General features: G+C 48.9%; 2 pseudogenes; both read left to right on the top strand.

Moving 5' to 3' along the window:
* Nucleotides 1-6052: 6052 nt before the first annotated feature.
* On the top strand, nt 6053-6828 carry LOC115328962 (annotated as a pseudogene).
* On the top strand, nt 6829-12113 carry LOC115328964 (annotated as a pseudogene).
* Nucleotides 12114-12423: the final 310 nt, after the last annotated feature.

Raw genomic sequence — 12423 nt, forward strand, 5'->3', positions numbered from 1 at the left:
TAGGCGGCAAGGGCCAACCTTGAGTGGAAACAGGTCCTGTCCCTGCAACCCCACTAGGGTATAGTGCCCGGGCAGCACTGGTAGAGTAATTGTGTCAGCCAAGCCCATCTTGCTATGGCACATTACCTACCCCCTTGTTGGGCTCCGTGGTGGGTGGTGCACCCGGGCACTGAACATTCCTCCCCATGTTATGGGTTCTCGCGCTAAAACCTCCCTCGATCGGCCCCTGAAAAGGGTCCGCACCGAACTCCAAGCCACAAAGAAGGCACCACCTACACCTACCAGATTCCCGAAGTTTTTGGTTCTTCACTCTGAAAGTGAGAAACAGCTGTCGAAATTATCTCCATTCCTTGTCGCAAAAACACTCGAAGGTGTTGTCGGAAAGGAATTTAAAGCCAAGAAAATGCCATCAGGTGACCTACTTGTCGAAATTGAATCAAGTGAGCAAAGTGCTGCTCTCCTTGCCTTGAGGACTGTAGCTGATCACGAAGTAACGGTCACACCTCACCGCACCTTAAACTCCATCCAAGGAGTTATCTCCGAGGATGACCTTCTTGAGACGAGTGACACCGAAATAGTTGAGGGCCTTTCTGATCAAGGAGTTATTGCTGCAAGGCGCATCTCTTTGCGTCGTGATGGCCAAGAACGTAAAACCAAGAACATAGTTTTAACTTTCCAATCCACCACACTTCCTGACGCGGTGAAGGCTGGGTACCTGCACTGCAGGGTTCGGCCTTATGTTCCAAACCCTCGGAGATGTTTCAACTGCCAGCGGTTTGGCCATGGCTCCCAGCATTGCCGTGGAAAAGCCGCATGTGCGAAATGTGCCAAATCTGACCACCCCGCAGAGTCCTGTACCAACGACCCACACTGTGTAAACTGCGGCGAACCCCACCCTGCATACTCTCGATCCTGCAGAACGTGGAAGGAAGAAAAGGAACTACTTACTCTTAAGGTCAAAGAAAATCTGTCCTACCCAGAGGCACGCCGTCGTTTCGCATTCTTGCGCAAGGGCAGCTATTCGCAGGTGGTGCAGCGGGGACCTGCACCACTGATGGTAGCGGTGGCGACCCGAACGTCCTTTCTGGACTATGGGAAGCCACGGCAGTCCCCTACGCCCCAGCTGAAGATTCAGCTCCCGGGGCATGCAATCTCGGCTGGGCGGTCCACGGACCCTCCCAGCCAGAGTGCGAACCCTCGCACTCCAACAGGGCAACAGCCTGTGTCCTCTCAGGCTGTTTCCCAAACCCAGGATGGGCCCGTGGCTACCGCAACCGTCCCTCCTCCGCAGTCTCCTTCCAGGGAGAAGGGTGAACACTCTCGCCCACACTCCCTGGAGAGAACATCATCGAAGGAGCGGCATGGCTCTCGTGCTGCTCCTGCAACATCTAAGGGGCAGGAACGGGTGCACTTGGGCGATTCTCCGCCCAGCACCTCCTCCGCCCATTTGACTGGGGCTGGTCGTGGACGGGGCATGGCGCCCCATCCTCCGAGCCTGCCCAAACCAGCAGCAAAGGCCTCGCCTCAAGAGGTAGAGGCAATGGATGAGGGTACAGAAGTCTCCACTCATGCGTCTGAGCAAGACGACATGGAGTGGCAGACTTCTAAAAGTAAGCACAAAAACAAGAAACCTGTAATCCCTCCAAAGTGACGTTGATTTTTTTTTTGTTGCCATATGCGGCAGATTTACAACTTTTTACATATTCTTAACTAGTTTTACTCTTTAGTTTAGCAACTTTTTAACTTCTTTTTAGAGGAATGACCAACTTTCACTTTATGCAGTGGAACTGCCGCGGTCTTTTACGCAATATTGACGATGTTAATTTTTTTATGGATGATCTACGTCCTATTGCTCTCTCCTTACAAGAGACTCATCTTAGCGATCATCATAAGTCAGTATTGTGTCGCCATCAAGTTTTTAGAAAAGATCGCCCCGCAACTAATTCATCTGGTGGAGTGGCAGTTGTTGTCCAAAATGGGGTAGCCTGCTCTCAGGTTCCTCTCATTACGCCTCTTGAGGCTGTGGCTGTGCGCCTTCTTTTGGACCGCCTTATCACTGTTGTGTCTATTTATATTCCACCAAGCATTCCGCTGCATCTTCATGATCTCCAAAGACTTATTGCACAGCTTCCTCATCCTTTTTTACTTTTAGGAGATTTTAATGCTTACCACGCCTTGTGGGGTAGCGCCCGTCCAGACTCACGTGGTGGGGTTCTTGAGCGGTTTTTATTAACATCTGGACTATGCCTTATGAATAAGAAAGAGCCAACCTTTTTTAGTGCAGTTCACAATTCATTTACATCTATTGATCTTTCTTTCTCATCCCCCTCATTGTTTTCTTTATTTACATGGAAAGTTTTAAATAATCCTTTCGGAAGTGACCACTTTCCAGTCGTCCTGGAGAGTTTGGTTTCTGTACCAAGCCTTATGAAACGTACCCCTCGTTGGAAACTGGAAAAAGCAGATTGGAGTCTTTTTAGCCTAAACTCGGACCTAAAACCTCGCATGTTCCAGTCCTTAACACATGATGAAGCCACAACATACATTACTGAACAGATAATTAATGCCGCTTTTCGTTCCATCCCTCAAACTTCCTGTAAAATAGCCAAAAAATGTAAGCCATGGTGGAATGATGATTGTTCCATCTCCAAGAAGAAACAGGATAAAGCTTGGGGCGTATTTCGCAGGTATCCAACATTTGTGAACTTAATAGAGTTTCAGCGAAATAGGGCTCAAGCTCGTTGGACAAGAAAGCAGGCCAAGCGGAAGTCTTGGAGGGGATATTTGTCCTCTATTAGTAGCTATGTCCCACAAAAGAAGTGTGGGACCGACTTCACAAGGTCGAAGGCAGATACCGTTGTTTCACAGTTCCCCTCTTTCCATCTGCATCCTCATTGCACGACCAGGCTAATCTGTTAGGTGCACATTTTGCAGCCATTTCAAACTCCTCGCACTACTCTTCGGCATTTTTGAAGTTAAAATCTGATGTAGAGAGAATGAGAATCAGCTTGGCAGGAGGAGCCTCTGCACCCTACAATCAACCGTTCACAATGGTGGAGCTCCAAATGGCTTTCAATATTCGGAAGCACCCTTCCCCAGGGCCTGACCGTATACACTATGAGATGATTCGACATTTATCGAAGGAATCACTCTCAGCTCTCCTCATTTATTTTAATGGCCTGTGGAGAGTTTTATGCTTCCCTGCCGAGTGGAAACGGGCAGAAGTGATTCCGTTACTGAAGCCTGGAAAAGACCCTTCCCTCCCGTCAAATTACAGGCCAATAGCATTGACAAGTTGCCGGGGAAAAAACGTATGAAAGGTTAATCAACAAGCGTCTTGTTTACTTCCTTGAGCAAAATAATATTTTGGATGTAAATCAGTGTGGCTGTCGACCTGGACGCTCCATTACCGACCACTTAGTTCGGCTGGAGACATTTGTACGGGAGGCATTTGTCAACAGGCAGCATTGCGTATCGGTATTTTTCGACTTGGAAAAGGCTTACGATAGCACTTGGCGACATGGCATCCTGCGTGACCTTTTTGAATATGGAGTACGCGGCAGATTACTTCACTGCATCAAAAACTTCTTGTGTGATCGCTCTTTTCGTGTACGGCTAGGTACAACACTTTCCGACTTGTTTGTTCAGGAGAATGGGGTTCCTCAGGGTGGAGTCTTGAGTGTCACCCTCTTTGCTGTAAAAATTAATTCTCTATGCCGTGTAATACCTCCCTCCGTATCATACTCGCTTTATGCAGATGATATTCAAATTTCTGTAGCATCGTGTAATATGTCTAGCTGTGAAAGGCAGCTGCAGCTAACTATAAATAAAATGACTAAATGGGCAAATGAAAATGGTTTTAAGTTTTCTTCAGAGAAAACAGTCTGTGTGCCCTTTTCTCTGCGGCGTGGACTTTGGCTAGATCCAAATCTTACTTTAAATAGAAATAACATTGCAGTTAGACCAGAGCATAAGTTCCTTGGTGTGATTTTTGACCGCAAGCTGAACTTTTTATGTCACCTTAAGTGGCTGAAGCAAAAATGTCTACAGGCGATGAACATATTGAAAGTTCTTTCACACAAGTCTTGGGGTTCCGATAGGAGGTGTCTACTTCGTTTGTACTCTTCTCTTGTGCGATCGCGCCTTGATTATGGTGCTATCGTGTATGCGTCTGCCCGGCCATCTGCCTTAAAAATGCTTGACCCTGTCCATCACCTTGGGTTGCGTCTTGCAACCGGTGCTTTAGGACATCTCCTGTTTTAAGTTTGTATGCTGACTCCAATGAAATGTCTCTTGAAAAAAAGCGGCAGTATCTGAGTCTAGTTTATGCCTACAAGGTGTTATCGGAACCCAGCCATCCAACCCACAGTAGTATTCGAGAGTCAAAGTTTTGTTCCACTTTTAACCATAAACCAACTGTTATTCAACCCTTGAGTCTTCGTTTTGAGAACCTCCGCCACTCCCTTAACCTACCACGCGAGGATGTTCATTTTCTAGAAAGTGCATTTCATACTGCCCCATGGGATATTAAACCTATAGCTTCTGATTGGTATTTTACAAAATTTAATAAACATAACGTCTCTCCACTTATTCTACAACAGGAATTCCTAGCTCTGCAAGAAAAATACAGAAATTACTGCCAGTTTTACACTGATGGTGCCAACTCCTCAATTTATTTCGGCTCCGCTGTTTATTCAAATTCGTTTACTCATGTCACTCGCCTCAACAATGTCGCCAGCATTTTTACTGCGGAACTATATGGTGTTCTAACAGCCCTTGACTATATAATCAGGAGCAAAGTGATGAAAGCCATTCTTTTTGTAGACTCTCAAAGTGTTCTTAGTGCAGTATGTTCTGTTACATCAACTACGAATAAGTTGACTCAACTCGTACGGGCCAAAGTTCAACAAGGACTCGCTGGTGGGAATGACATCATATTTTGCTGGATCCCGAGCCATGTGGGCATTGCAGGCAACGAGGCTGCAGATAGACTAGCCGCCTCTTCACGGAACCTTTTACCATCGAATATACGCATACCTTACCAAGACCTTAAAATGTCTGTGAGATTTTCACTTTCACTGTTATGGCAGTCTGAATGGAAGTTAGCCGATAATAATAAGCTTCATGCCATTAAACCAGAACCTGGCACATGGGAAACCTCCTATAATAAAAATCGTTTCCACGAAGTTCTCCTGTGCCGCTTGAGAATTGGCCACTCGTTCATTACTCATCAATACCTGCTGATAGGTGAGGAACCGCCATTATGCAAGTACTGTGGAGAAACTTTATCTGTTCTACATGTTCTCTTTCTTTGCCGTGGACTTCTACAACAATACAAGACCTTTTTTCCGGAATTTTTTAAATACAACATCCCGTTTCACCCTGTCTTGGTTCTAGGGGAACAGCCTCTCATATCATTTGAACGTCTTTTAGCTTTTCTCAAAACTACAGATATTTTACACAAACTATAGCCAGCTTCTAGTCTAGTCTTAGTGTACTTTTAACAATGTATTTTTAGCTTACCTAGTTTGGCGCAGTATGGCCATCGGAGCTCTTGCGCCATAAAACCCGCAAACAACAAACACCATTACGCCCCTTTCACACCGTGTGGATGAAGGACGTAAAATTCGCCCATACACCCTTTTTACACGATTTCAGACACCATCACTGCAACTGGGGCGTAAAAAGGGCGTGCAAAGGGTGTAAAACGTCAGCACACCCTTTTTACACCCACCGATATTCAAAATTCGTGTAAAAAGCGTGTAAAAAGGGTGTTTTTCCTAACCTACACCCTTCTTACACCCTTTTTACACGATTATGGGTGTTACAATGTTTAGTGTGTAGGAACCGGAGCTCTTGGGTGAGCGTTGCATGTCTTGGCATCTCTACCTTCTCCGCTAACTCGGAAGACGTCCTTTTTTGGATTTTCGCCCTCGTGTCCCATTTTTCGAGCCGATACGAGGACAAAGCGCTAGGTCTAGCGGCTAGGCCTAAGGAGGTCATGCCGTCACCGAACAGTATGTAAGATTCGAGAGGCGACAAGCATGCTCGCATGCATGATGAGAATATCCGTAGATACTTGGAAGATCTTGCACAACAAGAGCAAGGGAATGATGACGGAAAAGGAAATTCTCCGACTACGCGAAATGAATGGCAAACCGCAAGCGGCAAGCGACGGAACCGTAAGCTAGCGAGGGAGTTCATCGCGGCGGTAAGGAAAGAGAACAAGACTCACACGGTTGTAATTATGATGCGATACCTTCACGCGACGAGCGTCGCAGGCTCTCAGCTCTCGAAGGGAATTATCAAGGCTGCCGGAGTGCATGTCACGACAGCGCACTTCGAAGATAGCTTCCGGATCAATAGCAGAAGCAATGCGGTATCCGTACTTACGGACAACTGAGAAAGAGCACGCAAGTATGGAGAAATTAAAGACTTCACCATCCACGTCAAGAACGTCGAGGTGTACGGGCACGGACCTACCCCCGGCAGAGGTCGCCTCATTGTCGATCTGAGATTGCTTTACCCTAGAGAGGACGTTAACGAAGCCGAAATGCTGGAGTACCCGATCAGGTGTAACCCACATACGACCACCATAGATGCGAAGCGTATGGGAAGGACCCCCTCCGTCTTGATCACGCTAGGAACACTAGAGTCGCCTGGCTACATCAAGTTTCTCTGTTGGCTTTTCCCTCTCAACGATTATCTGGAAACCAAACAAGCATGCACAAGCTGCTGGAAACTATGGCATAGAGCGGAGCCTGCCCGACCCCCAATACTGGCAGGTGCCGAATTGTGGCGAGATTCACAGCCACCCTCCAGAGTTAAATGGTACGTCTGGAATACGACTGCGCCCCGCGCTGCCTCATCTGTAATGAACAACATTACACGGGGAGCAGAGACTGCAAGCAAAGGTGTGAAGCTATTCATGAACCTAAGACCCCTGTGAAAAAGCCAACCCCCAAGGAAGAAGATTTTGTGGCACTAACCTTGCAAGCAGACGAAACTAAGGCGACTACCGACCAAACAAAGAACTACTCGGAAGCTTTCCGCAAGTGACGGGGGGCAAAGAAGCCTACGAAGCTGAACCCTCTCCAGACAGAAGTCGAGGCTTTCCGCAAAGCTACAAGAGAAGAGAGAACGGTGCTCGAGAAAAAGTGGCGTGAAGAAAAGGTAGCGCTACAGCGTGAAATCCTCGATCTTAGACGTCAACTTCAAAGAGCAACGGGAGCCCCTAGGAAACAAGACCCAGGAAGGGACCTCCGTCTCCAGCGAGACCTCAATGCTTCCACCCCCGACACCCCAGGTAGAACAGGAAAGCATGCAGGTGGAAGAATGCACCACGAGGAATTGAGGGCAACGCACAGTCTGAATGCACGAACACCTCCGCGGTCACGGACAGCGAAGGGCCCAAGGCACGTCGGGTAGAGTCCAGCCCGGCCTCCAACGCCCTTCTAGAGAGCTTGGCTAAGGCAGTCCCCGAGATGCAAGAACGCACAGCCAAGAGCGTTACAGCTTTTCAGAGCACTCTCACAGCATTTCACGAGCGACTCCACAAAATTGAATACATTGGCCTACTACAGCAGTCAGTCAAGAACCAAATGAGCCCCAAGCCCGCCACCCAGAATGGAAAGTAACGACTTCCTTCTGGTGTGGCAGCGGAATGCCAGAATTTCGGCACAAAAGTTAACTCACTTAAGATGATGATCTCGGATAGCACAGCCTTTCCTGATGTCCTTGCGATTCAAAAGGCGGACTATCTTATTGAAAATCGCTCTGAGGGGACTTCGGAAATTCTTTAAAGGGTGTGAAGGGGACTTCAGGAATTCTTGAGATGTTTGAAGAGTGCACCGATATTTCCTGGTGGGTTCGTTGGCCCCGTACGTCAGAGGCTCTCCTGAAATGTCTGAAGTCCCCTTTAAAATTCCTTGAAATGTCTGAAAGCCTGTCAAGAACTTTTCTAATGGGGTTGGAAAAACCTTCAGGCTTTTTAAAATGTCTGTAGGGCCACGGCCTAGGTGGAGAAAACACATTTCGCAGAATTAGAACATAGCTACGTATTGTTCGCAAAGGGAAAACAAATAATTATTTGGAGAATGCAGATCGTATGTGTGTACGGTCAGTTTTTTATTACTGCTCTTCTATCAAACGCAACTGGGCTCCTCGACCCGTCTGTCACTGGCCAGGTGTTCGGTCGCCAAGGGGGCTACGGGTTCGATCGCCCCATGTGGAGAATCGACAAGGCGCGGGCCGAGTGTTGTTGGCCGAGCGGCGTTTTGAGGCGAACAAGCTTTACTTGTTGCGATAATAATAATAAAAAAGGGCAAGCCGAGAGCAGCGTGTTGCCCAAATTCCTTAACGCTGGGGAGGTTCCGAGGGCGAAGCGCCAGCGACTCGTCTCGGGAACCGGTTTCCCCGCAGGACACGGTCCCCAAAAAGGAAAAAAAAATAGAACCATTTTGCTTTTCACCAGAGTCGGAAGTCCTCTCTTTTTCGTCGTCGTCAAAAACACGAACAGGCAACTCAAATCCCCCCCTCTTTTACAACGCCTACACACACACACACTACTCTTCTCTCCGCCCGGCAATGGGGGGAGGGTGCAATACCGCCAGGGCCGGACAGCGTGACGCTTCTCCAATAGTCGGCGGGAGAGAGTGGTGTGAGGAAGCCGAGGAAGTCAGGAGGCCGCTATAGCCATCTTTTTTCCCCTCGTGGGCGGTTTGTTTCTCACCGCCGTGGATATCTGGAACGGACCGGTTTCCTCCATCCAGAAAAGTAAGCACTGCTTTGAGGGCTCGACCCTTGGTCTGTTTTAATCCGTGCCGTTTCTTCTTTGGTTCCGCAGGTGAACCCCAGTTCGGCGTTGGCCGCCTTCAGCACCGCTCGAGCGCCATCGTGTTCAGCGCATTCAAAGAGATGGTGGCCGTTGTCGGCCTACTCGCAGCAAGCCTGGCAGGCGGGATCAGCGTCCCACCGCATGTGGTGCCTGCGTACCGGGATCATAGCACTGTGGGTCCTGGGACGGTGGATGACGGCCACTGTCCCGCCTTGTTCCTTGCGCCTCTTCGTCCGACCGGCTTCAGAAGCATTCAGCGAGCGAAAAATACGCCGAAGACGCCGCCCCGACGACATCATAGACGAAACCGTGACTGTGCTCGGAATTTCTCAAAGGTGATGGGATCTGCTTGCGGGTTCGTGGTTTTCGATAAACGTGTTTACTGAGACTGTGTATGTGTACGTGAGGTGCACCTGCTCCGTTTTATTAGCTGAAATACCGTACGTCAGGAATTTACCCAAAGGCATTGTGAGTACTTTGAAAGATATCTTTCGCTGTGATAAAGAAGTCAGTTGTTCCTATTTGATATGATCTCTTTCGTCTACAACTGCTTGCGCCCGGGTTTGAACAAGCGTTGGTCTTTATCGTCTTTTTGAGTTTTAATACGCATGTAAAACTCAATGTCTGCAATAAATTTTCAATAACGTTTTGAACTGAATTTTCGTCTACGGTTCACAGTCATTTGGACGTCTAAAGGGTTGATGGGCTGAGGGGTTTGGGTTGAAGGGCTCTGGGGCTGGAGGGTTATTTCTGAGGGGTGTACCTGAAGGGTATTGTTGAAGAGCTTTGAAGGCCTGTGAAGTCCCATAATCCTTCAAGGCTGATGGGCCCTTAGGAATTATTTTCAATAGGGCCGAACTGCGCTCTACCTGGTTATGACCACCACAGTATGGACTGTGACACCTCACGCAAACCTATCTTCACATTTGTTCGGCGAGATCTGCCTGTTCATCGACACGACATCGCAGGAGACGGTTAAAGCAGTTACGCTTGAGATTCCTCCGAAGCGCAAAAGACAGAAAAGTTTATTCATCAGCAATATATATTCCGGCCCAAGGGGCCACACAACATCCTGTTCGGAAGCATTTAGACTGCTTCACCCATTGCTAGAGGACAATGCTGCCTTGGTCGTGGGAGACTTCAATGCTCATCATATGCTGTGGGGGTATGATAAGGAAACCATCAAAGGCAAGGCCATCGCGGAGCTGGTGGATGCTGATGATGCGCTCCTCCTAAACGGCATCCCGTGCCCCACCCGGATAGGCAACAGCGTGCAGAAAGACACCAACCCTGACCTAACACAATGGGATGAACCTGGACGATGTCCCTTGGCATAACACACGTGAGAACCTTTGCAGTGATCATTATATTATCGAGTTCAAGATATCGTTACCCGGCTTCAAGAGCCCTAAACCCCGCGTGCAGGAATGCACAGACTGGGCCCTATTCCGACAGAAACGCTCCGAAAGAGGAATGGAGTCGATAGAAGCATGGTGTACAGACGTTGTGGACGATACAGTCCAGGTCACAAAGGAAGTTGAAAATCCCACCCAGGCCAACGCCATCGATTCCAGTCTTCATCACATGCTAGAAGCTTATCGCTCACTTTATGGCAGGTGGAAAAGTACGGGTAAACGCTTTCCTAAACTTCCTGATCGTGCGGCCAGACTTTATAGGGGCATCGAAAGTTACGATGGGTAACTGAACCATCAGCTATGGCAGCAACTGTTGAAATACAAAGCCAACTCCACACGAAGAGCCCCTGGCACCTCTTCCGGCGCATCCTGGCACCAGACAACACAAAGGGCGAGAAGCGCAAGCTCCTCACAAAGATTGTGAGGGAGCACAACGGAGACATGGCCAGTATCTTTGAAAAGCTCAAGACGAAGTACTCTGACTCTCCTTCATGTACCAACACGGGTGGCATGGTCTACTCTGGGCAACCAACGAACGCCTGGACGCTCCCATCACAAAGCACGAACTGAGAAGAGCTCTGGAAGACCTCAAGACCTCATCGGCCCCTGGGGCAGACAAAGTCACCAATAAGATGCTGAGGAATCTGGACGACAAATCGATAGGATTACTCACTTCCCTCTTCAACGGGTTATGGTGCACCGGTCGGCTACCGAAGAGCTTTAAACATGTGATAGTGTGCTCCATTCTGAAGCCCGGTAAACCCCTCAAGATGGAAAGTCTCAGACCCGTCTCGATTACCTCGTGTATCGGCAAGTTGCTGGAGCGCATTATACAAGCTAGAGTCCAAGACTTCGCGGAGGAGAAGGAACTATTTACGAGCCACATGTCTGGGTTCTGATAGCACCTCTCTACGCAGGATGTTTTCATTCAATTGAAGGAAGGCTAAAACACCAAAAGATTGAAAGCTCTTGCTGCCCTGGATCTAAAGAAGGCACTTGATCTTGTCTCACACGAGGCTATCTTGCACCAGGTACCCCAATTGAACCTCAGAGAAAGGACCTTGAATTACGTCCAAGACTTTCTATCAGACAGATCGACCCAAATCCAAATGGAAGGCGAAGTGTCTGAAGTCTTTGAAGTAAACACTGGACGGGGAACATCGCAAGGGGCAGTCATTTCCCCGCTTCTTTTTGACCTTGCCATGATCCCAATGTCGAAAAGACTGCAAGATATCGGAGGCCTCAGTCACGCAATTTATGCGTACGATGTAACGATATGGACCGCGCTCTCGTTACCGTACATGGACAACACCATCAAGGCAGGAGCCGACGCAGTTAAAGAAGAAGCCGCTGCCATTGGTCTTGAATGTGCGGCGGACAAGTCAGCTTTGCTCATCAGAACCCCGAGGCATGGTAGCAGCAAGAACGACATGGATTTCTACCTCAACTTACAAACAATTGATATACCACGGGCTAGCCAAGTAAAGGTGCTTGGTATGGAAATATCGACTGGCAACAAGCAAAGCCACACCATCATATAGATTCGGAAACAGGCGGACAATAGAGCACGGTTGATCCGGAGAGTCTCCAGACGCAGCTATGGGCTCAAAGAAAATGGCACCTGCCGGCTTGTCCAAGCCTTCACGCTGAGTAGTATCATGTACGCCGCTTCGTACATGAGCCTGAAGCCATCTGGCAAAACCGCAATAGACACCATCATTCGAAAGTCTTTCAAAACCGCCTTAGGCATCAAACCGACCACGTCGAAAGACGCGCTCGGACAAATCGGCATTCACAACGCATTTGAGGAGATGGTCCAGGCGCAACGGGGGGCCCAAATTCTACGGCTCTCCAAAACGTGAAGAGGACCTGGCCGGACCTCTTCAGCGGGAGGTGCGAGGAGTGTGGCAGAGCCGAGGGGTCCTGGCGGCACACCTATTGGGAGTGCCCAAGGGACCTGCTGCCTGCCGCCCTACGGGACCTGCAACCCGAGCAAGACGACGGGCCGCCTGTCTGGGAGACTCTCCTGGCGGCCGAGGATCTGAACACTCAGCTAGCGACCATCGCTCGGGCACAAGAAATTGAAGACCGGCTCAGAACTCGACTACGACAAAGAAGATTCAACCCTCCATACTCCCCATCCCCTAATCCCGAACCCACGGTACTAGGCCT

This window comes from Ixodes scapularis, unplaced genomic scaffold (assembly GCF_016920785.2).
Source record: "Ixodes scapularis isolate PalLabHiFi unplaced genomic scaffold, ASM1692078v2 PGA_scaffold3__209_contigs__length_174095766, whole genome shotgun sequence".
Taxonomy (NCBI): Eukaryota; Metazoa; Arthropoda; class Arachnida; order Ixodida; family Ixodidae; genus Ixodes; species Ixodes scapularis.